General features: G+C 39.1%; 1 protein-coding gene across 2 annotated transcripts in view; it reads right to left on the bottom strand.

The window, feature by feature from the left end:
• Positions 1-24,893, bottom strand: part of LOC131071687 (5'-3' exoribonuclease 4) — a 132,135-nt gene that overhangs the window by 12,843 nt on the left and 94,399 nt on the right. The gene's annotated exons all lie outside the window — the stretch shown is intronic.

Genomic DNA, 24,893 nt, shown 5'->3' with positions numbered 1-24,893 from the left:
TTGAAAAATATAAGTGTTTTTTGAGTTGACGAGTTTTGCTGAGTCAGAAATTTTTGGCTTGCTGAGTACTCTCAAAGTCTCATTCTGTGAACTATGATCCCAGACGTAGTTATCACAAGTCCAAAACAAGAACTTAAAGTGAGCAATAGCTTTTCCATGATCAATTTTCACTTTATGGGTAGGGATCGGGGCCCTAACTAGTATTATTAACTGAAATGAAACGCACATGGATCAATCATATAACCTATATAATATGACAGCTCCCTTTGTCACCCACCCGAACAACATGAACATAATCACCTTGAACAAATCTTACTAGTTGGAGATGCTCCTAATGAATTTTTCTGCTTGGAGATGCTCAAATGCATTCTAGCTTCTACATACATATCTGGGAAGAACATGTTAGTAGGCACGTGCTGAAATGGTAATTGGATATTAAATTATAAAAAACGAAGATTACATAAATAGACAATTACATACCGATGTTTCTAAACGAGACAATTAAAAGCAGAAGATGGAAACTACCTATTACAACTAAAGAAAGCTAAATATTCCTAAATGACCATTTAAAAAATAATTAATTACTCTAATACCCTCCCTTAATAGTCATCCTATCAACTATACCAAGTTGCCCCCTAATTTTACAAACTTGTCCAGGCTCAGAGACTTGGTGAGGATGTCTGCAATTTGAGGATAGTCATCCTACAAACTATAGCAAGTTGCCCCCTAATTTTACAAACTTGTCTAGGCTCAGAGACTTGGTGAGGATGTCTGCAATTTGATCCTCAGTTGGAACATATTGCAACTAACTGATCCATCTTCTATAAGCTATCGAACGCAATGACAGTGAAGTTCAACATGTTTGGTTCACTTGTGGAAGATTGGATTTTTGGCAAGTTTCAGCACCCCTTGATTGTCATAGTACAAGGGTGAAGGACCTACTTGAGACATTTGCATGTCAAAAGCATCCTTCGAAGCCAAACTATCTCACATGTTTTTGCTTTTACAGTTCCCCGACATTCTGCTTCTATCGAGGAAAGAGCTACTGCCTATTGCTTCTTATTGGTCCATGTGACTGCACCCGTGCCAAGACTGAAAACATAACCAGAAGTAGACTTCCTATCATCAACAGGAACATGCCCAATTTGAGTCTATAAAAGCAATCAGCCGAGGATCTTTGCTTCTATTGTACAAAATGCCAAAGTCAACTATACCCTTCACATATCTCGAGACACCCTTTGCTGCAACCCAATGTTCTGCCTTAGGGGCTGTCATGAAGCGAGATATGTAGCTCATAGCATAACTAAGATCAAAGGTAGATAAGGCTGCCAACTAGTTGCCCGAACGCTGATTCATTCACCACAGGTAAATCTGATTTGGTTGATAGTTTCAGCCCTTTCTCCAAAGGTGTAGATGAAGGTTTGCAATCATTCATCCTGAACTTATCCAATAAACTCATGGCATACTTCGACTGAGAAATTAAGATACTGCCACTAGTCTGCCAAACCTCTACACCAAGACAATAATGCAGAAGTCCCAAATCTATCATATCAAAAGACTAGCACAAATTCTATTTGATGCGCTCTATCAAATGTGTTGCACTACCACTAATGATCAAGTCATCGACATAGATGACAAGAAGAATGATCCCATTACCAGCATTCTTGACATACAAGTTGGGATACGAAGGACTCCTCTAAAAGCCTTGTCCAGCCAAATATTGATCAATTTTTATTTACAATGCTCGAGGAGCCTATTTGAGGCCATAGAGTGCTTTCACCAGTCTGCATACCTAGTGCTCTTTACCAGCAACCTTGAAACCCTAAGGCTGCGTCATATAGACTTCTTCCTTCGATTCACCCTTGAGGAAGGCACTCTTGACATCCATTTGATGGACCTTCCAACTAAACTGTGCTACAATGGCTAGAACCAACCAGTTGGTGCTCATCTTTGTTGTAGGAGCAAAGGTTTCCTCATAGTCAATGCCTTCTTTCTGCAAGAAGCCCTTAGCCACCAACCGAGATTTGTACTTATCAAGAGTTCCATCAGCTTTGTACTTCACTTCGTAGTCCTATTTGCAGCCAATGGGTTTCATCCGAGGTGGAAGATCCAACAAAACCCAAGTTTTTTCTTCTGAAGACTATGATACTCAACTTCCATAGCCTTTTCCCATTCAAGTATTCCTTTTGCTTCGAAATACATCTAGGCTCATAAATACTGAAGATTTTCCATGAGAGCAAAATTTACTGTGTTCTTTTTGCTTTGGCCTCTAGAAATTCTCCCCTCAACAAGTTCATCATTACGAACAGTACCAATGGTCTTTTCCCACCATCTTGGTCAACAGAGAAACACCTATATCTAATGCAGGAGGAGCCATATGAGAAAGAGTGTCTGCAAGAAACCCATCGGGATGCTGATCCAAGTTTTCTTGAGGAATTTTTGGTAGAACAAGATCCTGCCTAGGAGATTCAACATCCTCCAATTCAGAATCATCAAAATCCCTCCCTTCAAGTGGAGCTAAGGGAAGTTGAACACCCAAATCCTTAGCCTTCATAGGCTGATCTTCATAACTAAAAACAAGAGAAGAGAGCTCAAAAAACCCTCCTTCATCAAACACAACATCTCGACTCAATATGAGATGATCAATGTCTACATCAATCAGCCGATAAGCCTTATGATTATCATTGTAACCCATGAACATCAATTTTTGGCTCTTGGAATCCAATTTTGATCTCTTTGCATCTGAAATTCAAAAATAAGCAGTAGAGCCAAAAACTTTCAAGTGGCTGATTTTGGGCTTCTTCCCAAACTAAGCTTCTTCTGGGGTCATCTCTTTAACAGCCTGTGTGAGAGATCGATTCAGAAGGTACACTGTAGTATAGACTGCTTCAACCCAAAATTTCTTAGGAGCATTCCTATGTTCCAACATAGACCAAGCCATTACGGTGATTGTGCAGTTTCTTCACTCAATAAAACCATTTTGCTGAGGGGTGTAGGGTGTGGTAAGTTGGCGCTTAATGCCATGGTGTGCAAAGAAGTTGGAGAAATCGGTAGAACAAAATTCCACCCCATTATTTGACCTAAGAGTTTTGATAGGACACCCCGACTCTTTTTCAACTAAGGCCTTGAACTTTTGAAATTCAGGAAACACTTATGACTTGTTTTTAAGAAAAGACACCCACATTTTTCTACTAAAGTCATTGACAAATAACAAAAGATACCTGGTGCCACTGATCGATGCAATGTTCATTAGTCCACAAACATCTACATGGAGTCCCTGCAAGACCTTGGAAGCTCTCCAAGCATCACCATCTGAGAAAGGACTTCGATGCTACTTTCCTGCTTGGCAAGCTCCACAAATACCATGACTCGGTGATTAAATCTCAGGTAAGCCAACAACCAAACCCTCCCGAGCCAACTGAGAGAGATAGTGAACATTTAGGTGCCCATACTCCTAATGCCAAAGTGTGTTGATGGAAGAACTCTTTGCTGCCATAATATGCTCCTGAAAATAACCAATGTCAACAAGTCTATAAAGACCATCATCCTCAAGGCCAACAGGATTAGTGGTGAGAGTCTCCTTGTCAACAATGTTGCACTTGTGTGCACTGAAGACAAAATCCAACTTCAAAGAATGGCACATAATCTAACTAACAAAGAGAAGGTTTAGTTCCATGCCTAGAACATAGTATACAATGAGAAAAATCAGATTTCTCCCTCCAGATGTAATTTGAGCATTGCCCTTGCCGACAACAATTTACTCTTCGACCCCTTCAAAGATCACAGAATCTCTGAATGTTGTGTATTTTGTGAACCAGTCCCGTTGATGAGTGAAATGTCGAGAAGCTCCAGAATCAATTTACCAGGCGGACGATTTGACATGGTCTGCTGATCTTTTGGCCAGAAAAGCATAAAAGGCAAACTCCTTCTACTCACTATGCTCTATAACATGGGCCTTCTGCTAAGACCCTCCCTGTTTAGATTGTTCAAACACCAATTGTTTCTTGCAATCTTTCTTCATATGACCAAACTTGTGATAGTAGTTGCACTAGATTCTTCTTGGAGTTCTTCTAAGATTTTCCTTGTCCCTTTTGCTAGAAGGACTTGCCTTTGCCCTTGTTCAAAGCTTTGGTAGTGAATGCCTATTCAATAGAGGATGTGTTAGTGCTACTACCAAACTATTGTTTCCATCTATCCTACTATAGAAGCTTGTCGTAGAGGTCAGGAGACTTGAGATCAACACTAGTGGAAGTGATATTGAGAGTCTCAATAAAATGCTTGTAGGACCGAGGTAAACGCTTGAGCGTAATCACCACCATGTCTTCTTCCTCCATTTTGTGACCAATAGCCTCTAGCCGATCGCATATATCCTTGATCTTCGTGAGATGCTCCTGCAAAGACATCTTATCATCCATCATAATGGAAAACAGCATGTTCTTCAAAAAGAACGTCTGATGGAGATCCTTCATATGAGTCCAAATCTCTGTAGTTGTCTTGCCAAACCATGCCTAGAACATGGTATACATTGAGTAATATCAGATTTCTCCCTCCAAATGTAATCTGAGCATTGCCCTTGCCGACAACAATTTACTCTTTGCCTCCTCCAAAGATCCCAGAATCTCTAAATGTTGTGTATTCTATGAACCAGTTCTGCCGACGAGTGAAATGTCGATAAGCTCCATAATCAATGTACCAAGCAGATGATTTGACATGGTCTGCTAGTCTTTTGGCCATAAAAGCATAAAAGGCAAACTCCTTCTGCTCAATATGCTCTGTAACATGGGCCTTCTATTGAGACCCTCTTTGTTTAGATTGCTTAGACACCAGTCGTTTCTTGCAGTCTTTCTTCATATGACCAAACTTGTGACATTATTTGCACTAGATATTCTTCTTGGAGTTCTCCTGAGATTTTCCTTGTCCCTTCTACTAGAAGGACTTGCCTTTGCCCTCGTTTGAGTCTGTGGCAGTGAATGCCTGTTCAATAGAGGATGTGCTAGTGCTACTACCAAATTGTTGTTTCCATCTATCCCACTGCAAAAGCTTGTTGTAGAGGTCGGGAAACTTGAGATCAACACTAGTCAAAGTGATAGTGAGTGTCTCAATAAAATGCTCGTAGGACTAAGGTAAACTCTTGAGCGTGATCACCACCCCTAGCTGATTGCGTATATCCTTGATTTTCGTAAGATGCTTTTGCAGAGACATCTTATCATCCATCATAATGGAAAACAGCATGTTCTTCAAAAAGAATGCTCGGCTTTTGTCGGATGTTTTCATGGAGATCCTTCATGAGTCCAAATCTCTACAGTTGTCTTGCCAGATGGCACTTGAGGCAACTGATCATCAGTGACTGATAATTTGATGAGCACCACCGCTTCTCGATTGTGCTCATCGAACGTGTTCTGATCTTTTCCTGTTGCTGAGGGTCGAGCAGTCTTACCCAAAACAATCTAGTCTAGACACCAATATTCAAAGATTGTTAACATGTGCTATTTCCACGTGTTATAATTTCAACCGTTGAATTTTTTACTACTCTCCAACTTGATGCTTGTCAGAGACACCATCATACCAAATTCTAATGCACAAAAAAATCACACGACTGCAAACTTCAAAAAAAGGGTCAAAAATTTGACAGTTTACGGACACAAATCCCAAGGCATAGCAACAGACTGATGGATTGGTCAAAATCAATCAACGTGCACAAATCCCAAGGCACGGACTTCAAGGTGCTCGTCATAAAATAACCCTGATTTTATCTTAAAAAATCAGTCAAAAAATTTTACTAAGAGGTTCAAAAACCCTAGCAAAAAATAAGAACCAGTCATATGCCCCAAAAAATAGACCTAGAAACCCTAGGTTGCAGCAAGCAAAAGCCAGAAAAAATTTCAAAACCCTCGGCGCTAAAATGCAATACCAAGTTCATAGAAAAACCCTATCTCGGGAAAAAACACAATCTCAAAACCCGTAAGACCCTTCGCTTCTTACAAGAATATCATAATCAGGAAAAGCAGTCTACAGGTCGGGTGAAATGAACATGATCCATCACGGAAGAATGGCAATTTGCAGTGGCATCATAATTATCACTAAAAGGATAGAGGAAAGCCATGTTATAAGTTACTTTGGGACTAAGGAAGGGGTGATAGCAATTATAAAGGAAATTAATCCCAGCCAAAGCAACCCTAACTTAAAGCTAATGATGTTTTCTTTTCTCTTCAGTACCTGATGGATTCCATACAGACAGACGTTATATAAATATATATATGCATATGAATCGACAAAATAAACTTTCCCAGATCTCAAAGGATTTTATAAATTAACTAGGCCACTTGAATACTGATGTTGTGAGAAAATGGAATCATTCAACACATGCTTCAACCAAAATGAAACTGCAAAGGAGTGCGAAAAGGAAATTTGATAAAACTATGAATATATAGCAACAATTAGTAGGGGAGAAATTTGTTACAAACTTGATTATCGCTGCCAATGACTTAAGCAGACCTCGTTGCAGATTGTAGTCATATACACAAGCCACGATTTCCCAATTACACACAGAAATTCATAAACATAAATCGCTGCAGCTTTTGTTGAATTTGTTGTTATTTCTGACTGAATCGAACAAAGAGAATCTGTGTTATTGCAGACCAAATACTGTCTCCATTTACAGAACTAATCGCCTTCCATGTTTGATGATTGGCTGTGAACTCATATGATGCCTAGGGTTGCATCCAAACTTGTGATTTTCAGGGTTTGCATCCTGAAAAGGCTGAAGTTGTCTCTTGCAGAGAGAATACAATAACAGAGGATGATTGATAGAATGAATCCCTCAAAACCCCAATCGAACCTTTTACAAAAATTCCTTCAGACCAAAAAGCTTTGATTTCCTTCTCCAATACTTTGACTAGGCGATTTAAGAAATTAAAAATGTTTCTCTCTTATTAAATGAATCGCACCATGGAGAATGGCCTAGGAAGACTTAAGGCATGACTTAAGTGACCCCATCTAATGATTGCCGATGAATAATTAAATTCATATTAACACAACTATAGCTTTTTGGCCAATAAATTTAATTATCACCTTACCCCCTTTATTAACTTAATGCTTTAACCTATCGGGAGAATAAGTACTAGGCTAGCATTATTATTTATTTATTTATTCATGTGCTAGGCGAGAAGGGGCATTACAATCGACAAACTTATATTTAAATGCATAAGAAACAATGGAAACAATAATCACGATGACCATAATGTTTACGCGAGGAAATTTATTGTGGATATTTGCCCTAAATCAAAAAAGTAATACCAAACTCCAAAATGTGTTCCAAACTACCACCGCACGAGCATGGGTACAAAAGATTGACACCTACTTTCAATAAACTCTATTTCCGAAGAGGAAGCCATCAAATATGCCGCACTACATCTAGATGGGGTAGCACATGAATGGCCGTACCACGGAATGACCACAATGGGGCATGCACAAATCACCTCTTATGTTGAATTTGTGGAGAGATTAATTAAAATATATGACAACAAAGATGCGGAACTTCACTTCAAAGAGTTGGCCCAACTTAAACAAAAGGGATCTATTGATGAATACATAATGGACTTCCAATGATTGCCAATCCTAGTTACTGAGATATCTGAAAGAAGGTTAATAGTTCTATTCATGGATGGACTAATGGATCCATTAAGAGGATGAATAAAGGCTCTCAATCCCAAAACATTACAAGATGCCATTAAGAAATCTAGGGATATGGATCAAGGAACAATGAAGAGCAAACCACTATTCAAAGAACCAGCAAAACCCAAAGACCAAACCGACCCACTTTTCCAAAGGGAGGCACCAAGAAGAAACCAATTAGATGAAGCAACACAACAAGACCTAAGGAGAAGAAAACTTTGTTTTACATGCAAGGAGCCATGGGAGCCAAGACATCGATGCATGGGGAAGGGAAAGATTCATTACATTGAAGTTAGGCCAAATACTGAAGGAGAAGAAGATGATGATTCGGACAGTAGGGAATTAGAAGATGAGGTTATGTAATGTCCCCTTCCACTTAGCCAGTATCAGTATTCAGGGGTTAGTCTATTAAAGAGTCCTCGTAGACTAACAGGTTGGCTAGAGGACACTTGATTAGGCAATTTCCTCTGGGTTTAGATGGTGCTCTAGCTTGGTTCTGGTTGGAATCAGTTAACATACACATTATCTCAAAGTTGCTAGATTAAAACTATATGAAAGCCTATTAAGTGAAGGTATTAAAAGTTTAAATAGTCTCAAGATTAAAGGGGTATTAATGAGATATTAGAGAAAGAGTAAAACTCAAGTTAAATTTAAGTGGGTACCTAGGTAAGGAACCCTAATTAGGGCGCACAACTTGAAGGAAAGAATAAAAAGGCATCTTGCGACGAGAAGGGCATATTATTGTTGCTGATTATTTCACTTGCTTCCTTGAGGAGCTTGCTGGTCTACAGTTTGAGCTTCTTGTGGAGACGAAAACCTCCATAAGTAAACACACTTGCAATTGTGAGAAATCAACCCAGAGTGTGCAAGGAGATCCTATTTGCAGGGATTTCATTTGGGCTTCAAAGAAATCAGTTTAAAGGTTAATTTGCTGGTTGAAATCTGAAAGAGGTGCCTACTTGAGAGGTCGTCCCCTTTCTTGGCTTGTTTGAAGTGACGAAGAGACATATTCTTGCATTACAGCATTTGGGTCATCAAGTTTCTTCATTTCCAGCAGATTAGTTCAAGATTTAAATCAATTTGGGAAGTTGAAGCAATCTATGAATCATTTTTTGAGTGAGCAGCTTCTGTGCTAGGCCGACACCCTTTCTGGCTTGTGTGGGTTGAAGAAAGGCATCATTTTCCATTTTAAGAATTGGTTATACAAGCATCCATCAATACCATCAGATTGAAATAGTTGTATATCAGTTTTGGAGTGATTCTAGAGTAATCTGAAAAGGATTTTCTGAGTGTGCAGCTTGCTGGTTAGTCCGCTCCATTCTTGGGTGTTTGCAGGCTGTTAGAACCTTTGGGAGGCTATACAAAGAAGATTTCAGTTGCAATCATCATCAAAATCAAGGGCTAAACATTACCTAGCTGTGGGAATCACCTTGGAGTGGAAGAAGCTGATTAGTTGCTGCTGCAAAAAAGCTTCCTAACTAACCTATGCGGCTACCTTCTCCTATATCAGACTTATAAACAGCCTTTCTAATCCATTTTTCTACAAGGGTTTCAAGAGCAGTTCATGGGTATGCCTAGAACTGTATTGTAATTTTGCATAGTAATCTAGACTAATTTTATACTTCAGTTTTATGTATTTCAGACTTGTAGACTAATCTGAAAACTCTGATTTTAGAATGCAAACCATATTGTTAAGTTTCAGATTTACTATTTGATAGCAACATCTATTTCATGCTCTTATACATCATTCAGATTCTGTCAACACAACAAACTATTCTGCAACTTCTGTCTAGCTCTTAAAAAACACAAAACGAAAGAGAAAACATACTATGTTTAATTAAAAATAAACAAGCAGGTTGTACAGTGCAGTTTTCTTATGTTCCACCTGGGGTGGGACATTACAGGCTAGCCCACCTTCCCTCCAAAAGAAAGGTGGCACCTTAGCTGCCATCCAGGGATCTTATGGGCCTAAAACATTTAAGGTCCAAGGATTCTTACACATCCACCCCATGACCATTCTAATAGATAACGGAGCCACACATAATTTCCTAAACTCTACTCTCATCCAATCCCAAGAAATTCTGACTTATGAACAAGAAGGATTCACCATAGTAATGGCCAATGGTTCAAGACTACAGTGCCACACAATAGCACCCTTGCTTGAGGTCACCATTGGAATTATAAGTTCAATGATGATTTCTGTGTGATGAAATTGGGAAACATAGACATTAATATTAGGTATACAATGGATGGAATCTATTGGCAGGTTCACCCAAAACTTCAAGACCATGACTTCCATATTTAAGGTCTTAAGGGATTACTTGATGAAGTTCCCCAAGAGAATCTATCTAAAATAAGCCATGGGTCCCTAAAGAATTATAGGAAGAACATACAAAGCCGTCTCCAAAGGCAAGTAAGCAAACACCTTAAGGCGAATATTCAGCAGCAAACCAAGGATGGCACCATCTTTATGACACTTTCCAAGCACATCCATAGATTCAAGGAAGGTGTACACGGATTCTTCAAGGGATGGTTGAAACCTAAAGATCCCATAACCAAGGAGAAGAGGAAGAAGGAATGAACTTTGGAGGAAGAAAGGGATCATTATGGCATGCTTGTGGACAAGCATCTCCAAGAAGAGGAGACTGTAATGTCCCCATCTTTAGCCTTTATAAGATGATTGGACATCATCATCAAGACAGCTTGGAGGACTGTGTAATGATACACAAATCATATAATTCCTCGTAAAGGGAACTCTTCGTCAACCTCACCCATATCATATCCATTTCCATCACTGTTAAAGAAGGTCAACCAAATAGATATTATCGTATAAGGGTGAAAGGAGTCATATGCACCCAACTGTAATATATCACGATAAGAACAAATTAGATCGTGAAAACACATCGAAAGTAGGCAATCTTAAATCCGTTGGTGCCAAGTTTACCAAGATCCATACATGTTGACAAAGGTGACCATATCTAAACAATAGTTAACCACCTCATAATGCCGTTACCCATAATCTGAATTATAATGATATCAGCTAAGGCAAGAATAAATATCGATTAATAATTATGATTAAGTTACACGATGTCAAATAATGATCAGCGGTTACAAGTTAGAGACTAATCTCAATGAAGAGGCATGATGACAACCCAATTACCATCGATCACTAGTTCGGAGATTAATAATAATAAAAGGATGCGATTATAAGTGAGTAGTACGATTAATAAGTGTTATGAAGGAAGGCAATCACAAAGAGACATGAGGCATGTATTATCCATGTGACTTCTCATCCTAAGCGCATGGTATAAGAGGGCATTCACAATCTCTCAATTCATCATCGATTAAGTTTCTATTTCTTTTCTACATCCAGTTCGGATTTTCTCTTTGAGAGCTGTTTGCCATTAAGGCACCCCACCGGTTGCATAAGGAGCAAGTGCACAAATCAGGAAAGGCACCAACACATTGCATGCAACAACAGACATATCTAGAACAGCGGTCATTTATTTTGTTGCAAGCTTATCTCTTCACATCAGGAACAGCAACTTCAGATCTGCATATATTATGGTTTACATCAGACATAGCAGCAAAGATCATTGCAGAAACCTATCGATATATCAGGCAGAGCATTTGCATCTAGTTGCAGATTGGAATATCACAGTGGCATAATTCACATGATCAGATCCAACCTATGTTACCCCAAGTCTCCGGGACGGGGACAACAGGGGACAGGGGTACGTGTTTCCGGTACGATGACTTTTTTTGCCAATTTTGGGGACAGCAAGGAGACGGCAAAGGGGACAGCTATATAAAAATAGGGAAAATTAAAATCTATAGGGAAATTTTAAATATTCATATGAAAACATGGATAAAGCATGCACATATAACCTATAGAACCTTAACATATAAGAACTAGCAGAGTTCTTGTGCCAAATTTGCGTTAAATTGAGAGTTAGTCAAATTGCTTATAGAATTCATTGTCAAAATTCACTGTCAATATGCAGAATTTATAGGGACGTCCCCTAGGAGTCCCCTGTCCCCGGGACGTCCCCTGGACGAGGACACCTGAAAAAAATACTGGGGATGTGTCCCCGGGTAACATAGGATACAACACAGCACTGTACTCAGTCAGTATCACTCATCAATATTGGTGGAAGGCAAGTTTATTGGCCTATCATTCATTCAGCATATACATCATTGCATCTATTAGAGAGAGCAAGTGACATTGATAAGTGTCATTATTTATATATTTATCTTTATACTATCAATTATATAAATTCATAATCAAAATCAGATATTGTAATCTATGGTAAGTACAAGAAATTGAAATAACTGTCCCATGATACCAAGTTATCCTAAAACGGGACATTATATATATATATATATATATATATAACACTCAAACATTTTAACATGTACCTAAGCCGTAACCCAAATGCAACTTAGGCAAAAAGTATTCAACAATTTCTATTTTCAAATGTGAAAAACATTTCATATATCTTACTTCGGATTTCGCAAGACCATTTCATTCTCAATTTGGTATTGGGAGTTAGAAGAAGTCATTCTCTGATGATACACTTAAGCACATTCATTTGCCAATACTCAACAGTCAACACACATTCACACATTTACACTATATTAGCTCCAGTACGGAAATGAAATTCAATTCATCCAACACACCATATTCGATATGCAGCCTCACTATTAGAGGATGGGGCCAGTTGCATTCACAGAAAACTTTTTAAAAATGTATTTTAAATTTTAGTATATAAAATGGGGTAAATTTTCTATAGCTAATATATTTTATATTTGGTAAATCCCTAAGTGAGGAAAATGTCAGCATTCACAGAAAGCAAGAGGTTTGATATGAAGACAACGAACCATCTAATGCAACATTAGTAAGAGCATTACCTTTCAATAATTGAAATGGGAATAGCACGTGCTGAGACAAAACTAGGTCCTTCTGTAGGTTTTATTACAGCCAGGAACAATACCTTGGCCTAGTCAATGCCAACAAAGTATTTTTTGATGTGGTAAAAGAGTTCTCCGAGATCCCTCAGTGTAATATTGTCATGCTAAACAATTTAGGGCAATTGGAGCAACAAGCATATGATTTTGTAGAAGCCAGCATGTGCATGAGTTAAATAAGCACTCTTGATGAGACCTTCATATCCCTAACATATGTCCTACTCCTAAAACACTGCCCTTTTATTGTTAAAATTTTAATTTAGAAGGTCTCAATAGAATCCTTTTATGCTTGTACATTGATTATACATTTGATATGTTGCCTTCTTTCACATATATCACAGAGGCATTATACACACAGGAGAACTGACAAATAAACAACACTAATACCACTTCCTTGGATAAGTATCAGCTCGTAAAGATGTCATTACCTGTAATGTCCCTTGTGGGATCTTCTCTAATTTTTGCAAATTATCGATTCAATTATTCTTACAGTTCATATAGCTTGATTGGAAATGTATAAGGAAAATATTATTTATATCAAGAATAACTTATAGTAAAGACTTATTAATGAGACTTATATGAACATGGGCTGCCTTATTAGATAATAATATAACCTTCCTTCACTTGATGTAAATTACAATATGCTGATCCAAAAGAAGTCGGTCCTTGATACCTAATGTAGACTTCAACATACAATGGGTCTGATACTTATATATGCCGAATGTACCATGATTGTTGTGCTTCAGCTACTTGAAATTAATATAGAAGTATAAGTTCTGATCTCTTTACTGTTAAGATCACTGTGCCTGGAGGATTTCTTTATAATCATGCGATGGTACAACTAATGCTCTGATATAGAGTGTTGAAGTACTAAGTTCTGATCGCTTTTCCTGATGTATCCCTTGTGGTCATGCAATCTTCTTGATGTTGTCTGTTTATTTCACTCTTGTGCATGTGTTCTTTGCCTTGTGGTATGACGAGTGATCATCACCTTCACTTGGCTGCCAAATGCTCTCTGAGCGCTTCCAGTAAAAATAACTAGAAAATTCGATCTTCCCTATCTGATTCATACTCCTCATTCCCTCCTTTATACCTTCTCATGTCAATTTGACAAGATGCAACTTTATGGAGGGAGGCATTTATCCAAGGAGAGGCGCCCTTCAATTCAGGTCCCATTATCATTTGTTAATAAATAATATTTGATTTTAATAGAGATCGCATATATGGTTATATTGATTTCTGTTTGTATTATATAAACAAATCACTGTTGTATAGGCTGATTACTGCCTTTATACGTTGTCTATGTCATTATGTATTGTCGCCATCATTATAATGCTCATCGATTAAATCACTTATGTCTCTTGATGAATCAGTCGGCATCCTTAACTGTATTGCTCAATCCACCCGCTTGAAAACTACTGAATCCCTTTCTTGACAGTATTATTAATGTCTACTCAAACTCATTCTAGTTTCTATATTTTCTGAATGCTTGGTATGAGCAAAACTTGTTAAATTGTCTTTGATACCTCTAGCTTACTATTAATGTTGAACAATGCCTTGTGTTTCCTCAAGTCATTGTCCATAATATGTGTATGGGACTGTATTAGCAATGTGCATTCACTGGTCTTATTCATACAGTTGTCTAAATTGTCCATCACTGGATGATGATTCAACCCTATACTTTGACCTTAATCATTTGTCTTTCTTTCTATTGGCTTTGAATGCTATCATCATTTATAAAGATAATACAAGGAGATTTCTCACAACAGAACTGTTTGCTGCATATTAAAATTACTTAATGAAGACTTGTAAACATACCAAATTTTACTATTTTTGCTAAGTCCAATCATTGCTTCTGCTACTGACTAAATTGAAGGTGTCCTAGGCCTGCCATGAATCATACAAGGTTCTCTTTCCTTGTTTGGTTTTAGAGATTGGGCGGGGCTATTAAATTACCCATTCGTGGCAGGCATATATCATATGCTTTGTATTTTGATCTCTTGCACTCCATTAAAAATTTAAAGACATGGCTATTAAATTTACCCATTTGTGGCAGGCATATATCATATGCTTTGTATTTTGATCTCTTGCACTCCATTAAAATTTTAAAGACACCAATACAATCATCACCTTAATCAGTGAAATACTATAAAGGGAGTATTAGAATATCTAATTATATTTTAGTCATCTATATTTAGTTCCTTGTTTAATGGTCATTTAGCTTTTTAGTTTTTAGCTCGTTAAGTGTAAACTATTGCTTCTTTATTAAAGACGCATAGTTAGCTTTTTATTTAATTAGCTTTTAAACTTTATTTAGTATTTAGTTTTTTAGTCATTCTCTTTAACAATTTGTTCTTTTTATAGAACATTGTCTTGTAAACTCAATATATACGTTTGTATATCGTTCAATTATTTTTCATGGTATCAGAGCATGGAAATTAAAAAATTTCGAAGTTTTTTTAAGAGTGTTTTTTTAATCTGTTTTTCTTTTTAAAAAGGGCAGGTTTTTCTATTCCTGGGCGAATTTTTGTAGGGATAGGGTTCGCGTTTTTTTTGCAGGTCTAGAATCCGCCTAGGGTTTTCTTCCCGCACGGATTTTGTTTTGCAGATCGCGACCTATAAATCGCATTTTTCCGTGATCTCACAAAAAATCGCAAAAAACCACTTCAGATTTTCTCGTGCGCTTCTGCCGGCAAGGATTTTTGACGCGATTTTTTCGCATGTTTAACGGCGCCGCAAATTTTTGTTTACCTGTGCGGCTGTTTTTCCTAAGTCCCGATTTTATTAACCAGCAACGCATTTTTTCTGATGCCTATCTGCAGCGCTCTCTGCGACCTAGGGTTTCGGCTACATTTTCTTTTTCCGATTTTTGTCAAAAAATTGTCTGATTTTCTCTGCAACCCTATCAGTTAAACCCGAAATCTGAATGAAGGTTTTCTCGGTTTTTCCTGCCTTGCCACTCTAGGGATTTTTTTTTACGATTTAAAAAAAAAAAAAAAATCAAAGCTATTTATGTTTTGCAAATTATTATTTTTTTAATTATTTTTGGGAAAAATTTCAGGTTTAAATTTGCAGAAAATTTCAATTTCTGGGTTTCTCCCAAACCTCGAAATTCATGCATTGCGATTCGTGCCTCGAATTTCGCTCTAGGGTTTCAATTTTTTTTGCAACTGCTTCTATTCTGATTTTTTAATCATATTCTTCTGTCTCTTGCTTTCACTCGATTGAGCTCGTTCAACCTCAGTTTCGTGATGGCATCTTTGACCAGCATCATGTTGGAACACAATCAAAAATTCATCGGCCACAACTACAATACCTGGAAACAGCACAAGCTTACCATTTTTTAGTATTGTTGCCTTGATCAGATTGTTTTGGGCAAGGAATCTCGTCCTACAATAGTAGGTGATGATCAAGACAAACATGATGTGAAGAATCGAGAGGTCGTCAAGCTTATCAAACTCTCAGTCACAGATGATCAACTCCCTCAGGCAGAGATCGGAAAATCACCCAGGACTCGCCAAACTCGGCGAGTCCGAGTACGATTCATGCCCCAGAGTCTGGCGAGCTCGAATTCGGACTCATCTGAGTCCAGGGGGCAAACTCGCCAGACTCGCCGAGTTGGCGAGTTTGGCATAAACTCGCAAACTCGGCGAGTCCCATGCTTGGGACTCGGCCGGCAGCAAGGCTTTAAAAAAGCAGAAAAAAATGCATTTTTTAAAGTTTTTTAATTTCTTTTTTTTATGTTATTTATCCTCCAACCCTAAAAGTGAACTTCATTTCATTCATTTGGAAAAATAGGAGGAGAAAAGTGAGTTGTGAAGAAAAACAAGGGTGCATTGAAGAAAAACCAGCAAGGAGGAAGTTCAAAATTTCTTCCATTTATCATATTGGGGCTGCATTGTGTTTGGATTTGGTGCATCAAGAGTTGGATAGGAAGAGTTTGCAGCTCATTTCAAGCTTGTTGTAAAAGGTAAGATTGTTTTTTTGAAGATTTTTTTGTTTCTTGTATGCAAAAATTCCATTTTCTATTTATTTATTTTGAAAGTTTTACATTTTCTTCCAGAATTTTTTGTATGTTTGTAGATTTATTATGTTTTATTGCAGCAAACTTCACTTTATTATTTGCCTCAACTTCAAGTTTCACAAAACTATCCTACAATGTCTACTTCAGCTTCTAGACCCCCAATTAGAAAGGACCCTACTTGGAAATATCATGAGGATTTTCCAGGGCAAGGAAAGGGGCAAACAAAATGTACATTTTGCAAAACAATATTCCATGGAGGTATATATAGACTGAAATACCATATTTTTGGTGTGCGTGGACATGATGCCGAACCATGCCTAAAAGCACTCCCTGAGGCCGTACGTGATTGTTATGTAATGGTTGAGGAAATTGAAAGGAAAAAGAAACAAAAGGAGGATCGAGCGGCCATTGGGAGAGAGGCAACTTTAGGAAGAGGGACACATTTAGGTTGTGTTGGAGGCCCTTCTTCCTTACCTCCATATCGTCCCACTCAGTTTGCTACTGCTGGTGCTAGTGCTTCCGCTTCTACTTCTGTAAGTGGCAGTGCCACTGCCACTTCTCATGTTCCTAGCACTAGTAGTTGTAGTGGGAGTGTTAGCATTGGACCTAGGATTCGTAAATCTAGGTTGGATACCTTCTTTGTGCCTCGCACTACTCCTAGGTCCCAACAGTCGCTTGAGGGCATGGGTTGGAACAAGGAGGTCCATGATGCCGCTAAAATGGCAGTTGGCAAGTTTTGGGTCTATGGTAGTGTTCCATTCTTTACAGCCAGGTGAATGTTTTATAACTTTTATGTTTGATTGTTTTAATTTTTATACTTTGATTCTCTTCGTTTTATTTTTTCTCGTACATACTACATAGTACATAGAACATACTTAACTTATCTCATTGAATTTATTTGTGACAGGTCTCCTTATTAGAAAGAAATGGTTGATGCCCTTACCATATGCGGGGCGGGGTTCAAAGCCCCTACTGAGTGTGATTTGAGGGGACCCATTTTGTCTCAATTGGTGAATGATGTGAAGAAGGAATTAGGTGAACAATGCCAGATATGGAGCACTAAAGGTTGCACCATCATGACCGATGGTTGGACGGATAGGAGAAATAGAACTCTCCTTAATTTTCTTGTTTCTTCTGCAGGTGATTAATTAATTTTAGTTTCATTTTAGTCTTTAATTTTTTATTTTTTATTTAATGGTTTATTGAATGATCATTTGATCTAGCTTTTTTTTTTTATTTCAGGGAGCACCATTTTCATCAAGTCCATTGATGCCTCTGCCCATTGCAAGAATGCCACCTACCTAAGTGAACAGATAGAAGAGGTGATTGATGAGGTGGGTGAGGAGAACGTGGTACAGGTGGTGACCGACAATGCAGCAAATTATGTTGCTGCGGGTAAACTTTTGATTACAAACTAATTTTGTTTGCAAATTAATTACTATTTTGTAACTCCATTAATTACAATGCAACAAATTATGTTGTTGCAGGTAGACTATTGATGGAGAGGCCCCCATCTATAATTTGAACTCCATGTGCTGCCCATTGCATTGACCTCATGTTGGAGGATATTGGAAAACTCCCATGGGTCAAGAGATGTGTTGAAAGGGCGAGAAATGTGTGCAAATTTGTATATAATCATTCATGGGTGTTGGCTCTTATGAGACAATACACAGAGCAAAAGGAGTTGGCTCATCCAGGAATCACAAGATTTGCCACAAACTTCATCACATTGCAGTCCATGCTTTGCTCTAAGTCGGCCTTGAGACGTATGATTGTTGGTGAGGAGTGGTCTTCCTCATCCTATGCTGCCACCCCTGTAGGGAAAGATATGGCAGACTGCATTTTTGATGAGTGAGACTTTTGGATCCCCTTGTGATGAGAAAGTGAAGGTAAATTTTTTATAAATTCTACAATTTAACTTTTTGTTTTATAACTTATTATATATATTCTCTTATTTGCTCACTTTTCTAAATTTCACAATATTTTCAATTTTGCAGTTTGTTAAGCCCTTGGTGGTTTTGTTGCGAGTTGCAGATGGAGAAAAGCCCGCAATGGGCTACATATATGAGGGCATGGATAGAGCGAAGGAGGGCATCAAATCCGTCTATGGAGGAGATGAGAACCAGTATGGTCCCATTTGGGAGATCATTCATAGGAGATGGCATCATCGGCTTCATAGGCCCATCCATGCAACAGCCTATCATCTGAATCTGGCATTCCATTTTATCCCTTCTTTCAAGGCTGATGTGGAGGTCCTTAATGGGCTATACTCGATCATGGAGAAGATGGGACCTGCTGGTACTACTCAGATAGAGCTTATTCGAGAGCTACAATTGTTCTCAAATGCACAAGGGGAGACCTTCTCTCGTCCTGTTGCCAAAGACAGTAGGACAACTATGATGCCAGGTAAAAAAAAATTGTAAGGCTTAATTTTAGTTTTATTGTATATTGTTAAATGAGTTCATGAGTGAGACTGATTTTATTTATTTTTCTCATTTCAAACTCAGATAATTGGTGGAGCTTTTTTGGCCCAATGACACCAAATATTCAGAAGTTGGCCATTCGCATCTTGAGCCAACCATGCAGCGCATTTGGTTGTGAGCGCAATTGGAGTATGTTTGAGAACATACACTCCAAGAGGCGCAATAGATTATCTGTGGAGAAGATGAATGATCTCGTCTTTGTTCACTACAACCTCCGCCTGAGAATGAGAAAGAATGCATTAGTTGACATCTCTCCTATCATTCTAGATGAGGTTGATCCTGAAGCAGAGTGGGCCACTGAGACAGATCCTGCGGCTATCTTTATTGATGATGACACTGATTGGATCGACCAGGTAGATATAGAGGCTGAGACTGTAGCCATGGCAGAGGAGCAGAGACAGCAGATTCAGAGGCAGATACTGATAGTGACACAGATGTTCCTAATGTTGGTGAGCATGGCATGGTGTCACGGGGAGCGATTATGGCTGCCGAATCATCCAGGACCTACCTTAAACGCCTTTGCAGGGGGTCGGGGCGAGAGGGTGCACGCTCCTTTGAGTCATAGGCTTGTAGTTGTATTTACCTTTGGTATTTGTGTGGAACATTTGATGATGATCATATGATGACATGGATTTTTGATTCCATGAGTTTTGTAATATTGTATACATTTGACAATATTTATATGTCTATGTTTCTTATTTCCTTCAGCTACAATTTGCATTTATGCTTATGTGATTCATGTATACTTGTGTATGTAATCAAATGAGCCAAGTTTGATGACGTTATTGTGTCTTTAATGTGTATTCAATAAAGGGTGCATGAAACAAATTTTAAATCTTTAAAAATCTCTAAATTCCTTGAGTTTTTCACTTTCCCGAGTCCAGCCAAGTCTGACTCCGAGTCCCGAGTCCAAGTCTGGGTCGGCCTTGCCGAGTTTGAGCCCCGTTTCTATGCCCTCATGTGCCTTCAGGTAAAACAGCTAAAGAGATTTGGGATCTCTTGAAGGATCTTCATGAAACGTCCGACAAGAGCCGAGCTTTCTTTTTGAAGAATATGTTTTTTTTCTATCATGATGGATGAAAAGACTTCTATCCAGGCACATATTACAAAGATAAAGGACATCCATGACTAGTTGCAAGCTATTGGCTGCACCATGGCGGGAGAGGATATGGTAGTGATCACGCTGAAAAGCCTTCCCAGATCCTACGAGCATTTCATTGATACGCTCAGTATCACTTCTACTAGTGTTGATCTAAAGTTTCTTGATCTTTGCACCAAGCTTCTACAACAAGATCAATCGAAGCAGCAGTTTGGAAGCAGCGCTAGTTCGTCCACTGAACAAGTTTTCACAGCCCCAGCTTCGAATAAGAACAAGGTGAATCTTCGTCCTTCCAGTAGAAAGGACAAGGTCAAGGTCGACCCCAGCAGTCTTCAAAGAAGAAGAGCTTACAGTGTTCCTACTGTCATATATATGGCCATTCGACGAAAGATTGCAAGAAATTGATAGCATCCCAGCAATTCAAACAAGGAGGGTCCAAGCAGAAAGCCAATTCTGCCACGCATCTGGATCAAAAGGAATTTGCCTTCTATGCGTTCATGGCCCAAACCCCATCTGGTGATGTTCAATCATCAGCCTGGTACATTGACTTTGGCGCCTCTCGGCATTTCACACATCGTCGGGATTGGTTTACAAACTACATGCCTTTCACTGATTCGGTGATCTTTGGTGGAGGCGAAAGAGTATACTATTGTCGGCAAGGGCAACATTCAGATTTCATCTGGTGGGAGGGATTTGATATTCCTCAATGTATACTTTGTACCTGGTATGAAGCTCAATCTACTGTCAGTCAGTCAGATTATGCAGCATTCACCACAGCTCGATGTCGTCTTCAGGTTGCACAAGTGCAGCATTGTTGACAAGGAGACTCGCACTACAAGCATTGAAGATCATGGTCTTTATAGACTTGTTGATTCTACTAGTTCCCAGGAGCTCGCCATGACAGCTAGGAGTACTTCCATCATCACTCTTTGGCATCAGCGATATGGGCATCTAAATGTACACTATCTCTCTCAGTTGGTTAGAGAGGATCTAGTTGTAGGATTACCTAAGATTCGAACTCAGAATCATGGAGTTTGCAGAGCGTGTCAAGCTGGAAAGCAGCATAGGACTCCGTTTTCAGATGGAGACGCTTGGAGAGCATCCAAGGTCTTGCAACTCGTTCATGTGGTATTTGTGGTCCCATGAACACTCCATCAGTCACTGGATGCAAGTATTTTCTATTATTTGTTGATGATTTCAGCAGACACATGTGGGTGTATTTTCTTATGCAGAAATCAGAGGTGTTCACCATGTTTCAGAAGTTTAAGGCCTTAGTGGAAAAAGAGTCTGACTATTAGATAGTCACTCTTCGGTCCGACAATGGAGGGGAATTTTGTTCTACAGAGTTCACCAACTTGTGTGCATCACATGGCATTAAGCTAAGCTTACCACACCTTACACTCCTCAGCAGAAAGGTGTTGTTGAGCGCAGGAACCATACAGTCACTGAGATGGCTCAATCTATGTTGGAGCATAGAAATGTTCCAAAACACTTTTGGGCAGAAGCGGTCTTCACTGTAGTCTACCTCCTGAACCGTGTTGATTATAATTAGGGAATGGCCAATTCCAATTGCCTTGGGCAACATTGGAATCCGCCCAAGGGGGCCAGCCCCTTCCCTAACATGTAGGGTTGGGCCCTATACCTCATGGCATCTAATAAAAGACCCCACGCTACATACAAGCCTAACACACCATCATGATAGGGCCAACCCTATCCCAATATATTTCGCATTAAATGAATTAAAAAGGTTTTAATTTATAAGGCAAGCCGACATGTTTAGGAGTTTTGCTCCACATATAAATAAGCATAAACCTCACATCACAATTCACTCATTCAGTTTTATCATTCCATGCGAATTACACCTCTGCCTAAAATGCGAAGTTTGAAGAAGTAAAATTGGCGATTTGTATCTGTCATAAAAGGCGCTAATATCAAGAGCAAATACAATTGCAAGGAGAGCGAACTATTCTACAAATACCATTACAAGGAGGGCGAACTATTCCAGATTCAAACAGCTAGGGTTGCAGTCCAGTTTTAGGCAAACGAGCAGACTTAAGATACAATAAAGTGCTGACCTAGGGTGTGGATCTGATTGCTGATTATTGTGTTAGATGGGGCAGGCTTGAGACTTACAAAAGTGCAGACTTGTTGAAGACCTTATCAGCCCTATGTGCAATCATCTTCAAGTACTAAAGATAAGTGTTGTAATCTTCATATGAATATAATCCATAATCAGATCCGAGGATCTTTTCTGGCTGGGTTTTTCCTCCTAGGAGGTTTTCCCAGGGTAACCATGTCTTGTTCTTATTTGTTCATTTCTATGTGATGCCTAAACCTAGAAAACTCTAAATCTTGCATCTAATCAATTTAGTTAGAAACTAAAATCTGTTTTCTGAGTTTATATTAATCTGAAAGTGCTAAAAGTTAACAAACCGGTCAACCACAAAGGTTGTTAAGAAGATGACTCCAGAGGAAGCTTGGTTTGGCAAGAAGCCCAAAATCAGTCATTTGAAAGTTTTTGGTTCTATAGCTTATGTTTGGATTCTAGATGCCAAGCGCACCAAACGAGATTCCAAGAGTCGGAAATTGATGTTCACCGGCTAAAGTGACAACCACAAGGCATATTGGCTGATTGATGTAGACACTAATCGCCTCATTTTCAATCGAGGTGTAGTATTTGCTGAAAAAAGAGGGCCTTTTCAGCCGCCTTCTCCTGATTTGAGCACTAAGGATCAGCCTCCAAAGGCTCCAAGTATGGGTGTTCGCCTTCCCTTAGCTCCACCTGATGGGAGGGATTCAGTTGACTCTACAATTGTGGGGTCTCCCAGGCATGACATTGCACCACCTGACTTTCCTCAAGACCTTCTGGATCCACATCCAAAGGAGCTTGCTCCAAATATTCCAGGTAATCTTCTTCATCCTGCAGCAGATGTTGGTACTTCTACTCTCTGACCTAAGTAGTGGGCCAAGACCATTGATGATCTTCATGATGATGAGCTCATTGAGGGTAGATCAGCTAGAGGCAAAAGCAAGCAAAACACAGTTAATTTTGCTCTTATGGCCAACATTCACAGTATTTATGAGCCTCCGACATATATACAGGATAAAGGTGTACCTGAGTGGAAACAGGCTATGGCAGCTGAGCAACATAGTCTTCTGAAAAACAACACTTGGCTATTGTCAGATCTTCCTCCAGGGAAGAAGCCCATTGGCTGCAAATGGGTGTTTAAAGTGAAGTATAAAGCTGATGGAACCCTTGATAAGTACAAGGCTCGGTTAGTAGCAAAAGGGTTTTCACAGAAGGAGGGCATCGACTATGAGGAGACATTTGCTCCCACAACCAGGATGAGTACCATTACTTGTCCTCGCTCTCTCAGCTCAGTTTGGATGGAAAGTCCATCAAATGGACATCAAGAGTGCCTTTCTCAATGGTGATCTGCAAGAATAAGTATACATGACGCAGCCTCTAGGTTTCCAGGTTGTCAATAAGGAACACTAGGTATGTAGACTAGTCAAAGCACTCTATGGCCTCAAACAGGCTACTCGTGCATGGTACATAAAAATTGATAAGTACTTGATTGATCAAGGCTTTCACAGAGTCCTTTCGATCCCAATTTGTATGTCAAGCAAACAGGTGTTGATATTTTATTTCTAGTCATCTATGTTGATGATCTCATCATTACTGGCAATGCAGCACATTTGATCAAGCAAGTCAAACCGAATTTTGACATGGCAGATTTGGGACTTCTCCATTATTGTCTCGGTGTAGAGGTTTGGCGGACTGATAGCCACGTATTCATTTCTCAATCAAAGTATGTCAAGAGCCTACTGGATAAATTTTGAATGCAAGATTGCAAATCTGCATCTACACCTATGGAGATCGGGCTGAAATTATCAGCCAAATCAGATTCACCTTTTGTGGATGAGTCTTCATTCAGGCAACTAGTGGGCAGCCTCATCTATCTCACTGCCACTAGACCAAACATCAATTATGCTGTGAGCTATATTTCTCACTTCATGTCAGCCCCAAAAGCTAAACATTGGGTTGCAGCGAAGCATGTGCTAAAATATGTGAAGGGCACTTCTGATTTTGGCATTTTGTATAGCAGAAGCAAAGATCCTAAGCTGGTTGGTTTCACAGACTCAGATTGGGCAGGTTGTGTTGATGACAGAAAGTCAACTTCAGGGTAAGTTTTCAGCTCGGGCACAGGTGCAGCCACATGGACCAGCAAGAAACGGCAGGCAATAGCTCTTTCCTCGACTGAAGCAGAGTATCAGGGAACTGTTATGGCAGCATGTGAGGCAATTTGGCTACGTAGGATGCTTGCAAACATGCAAATGTCTCAACCAGGACCTACTCCCTTGTTTTGTGATAATCAAGGGGTTCTGAAATTAGCCAAGAATCCAGTCTTCCATGAGCGGACCAAACATGTGGAACTACATTGTCATTTCATCTGCAAGCATGTTGAAGATGGATCAGTGATAGTGTAGTACATTCCGACAGAAGATCAGACTGCAGATATCTTCACCAAGTCTCTGAGCCTAGCAAAGTTTGTCAAATTTAGAGGGCAGCTTGGTGTGATAGATGAAATGACCATTAAGGGAGGGTATTAGAATATTTAATTATATTTTAGTCATCTATATT

This window comes from Cryptomeria japonica, chromosome 10 (genome assembly GCF_030272615.1).
Source record: "Cryptomeria japonica chromosome 10, Sugi_1.0, whole genome shotgun sequence".
NCBI lineage: Eukaryota > Viridiplantae > Streptophyta > Pinopsida > Cupressales > Cupressaceae > Cryptomeria > Cryptomeria japonica.
This window is presented reverse-complemented; position numbering and strand designations above follow the sequence as displayed.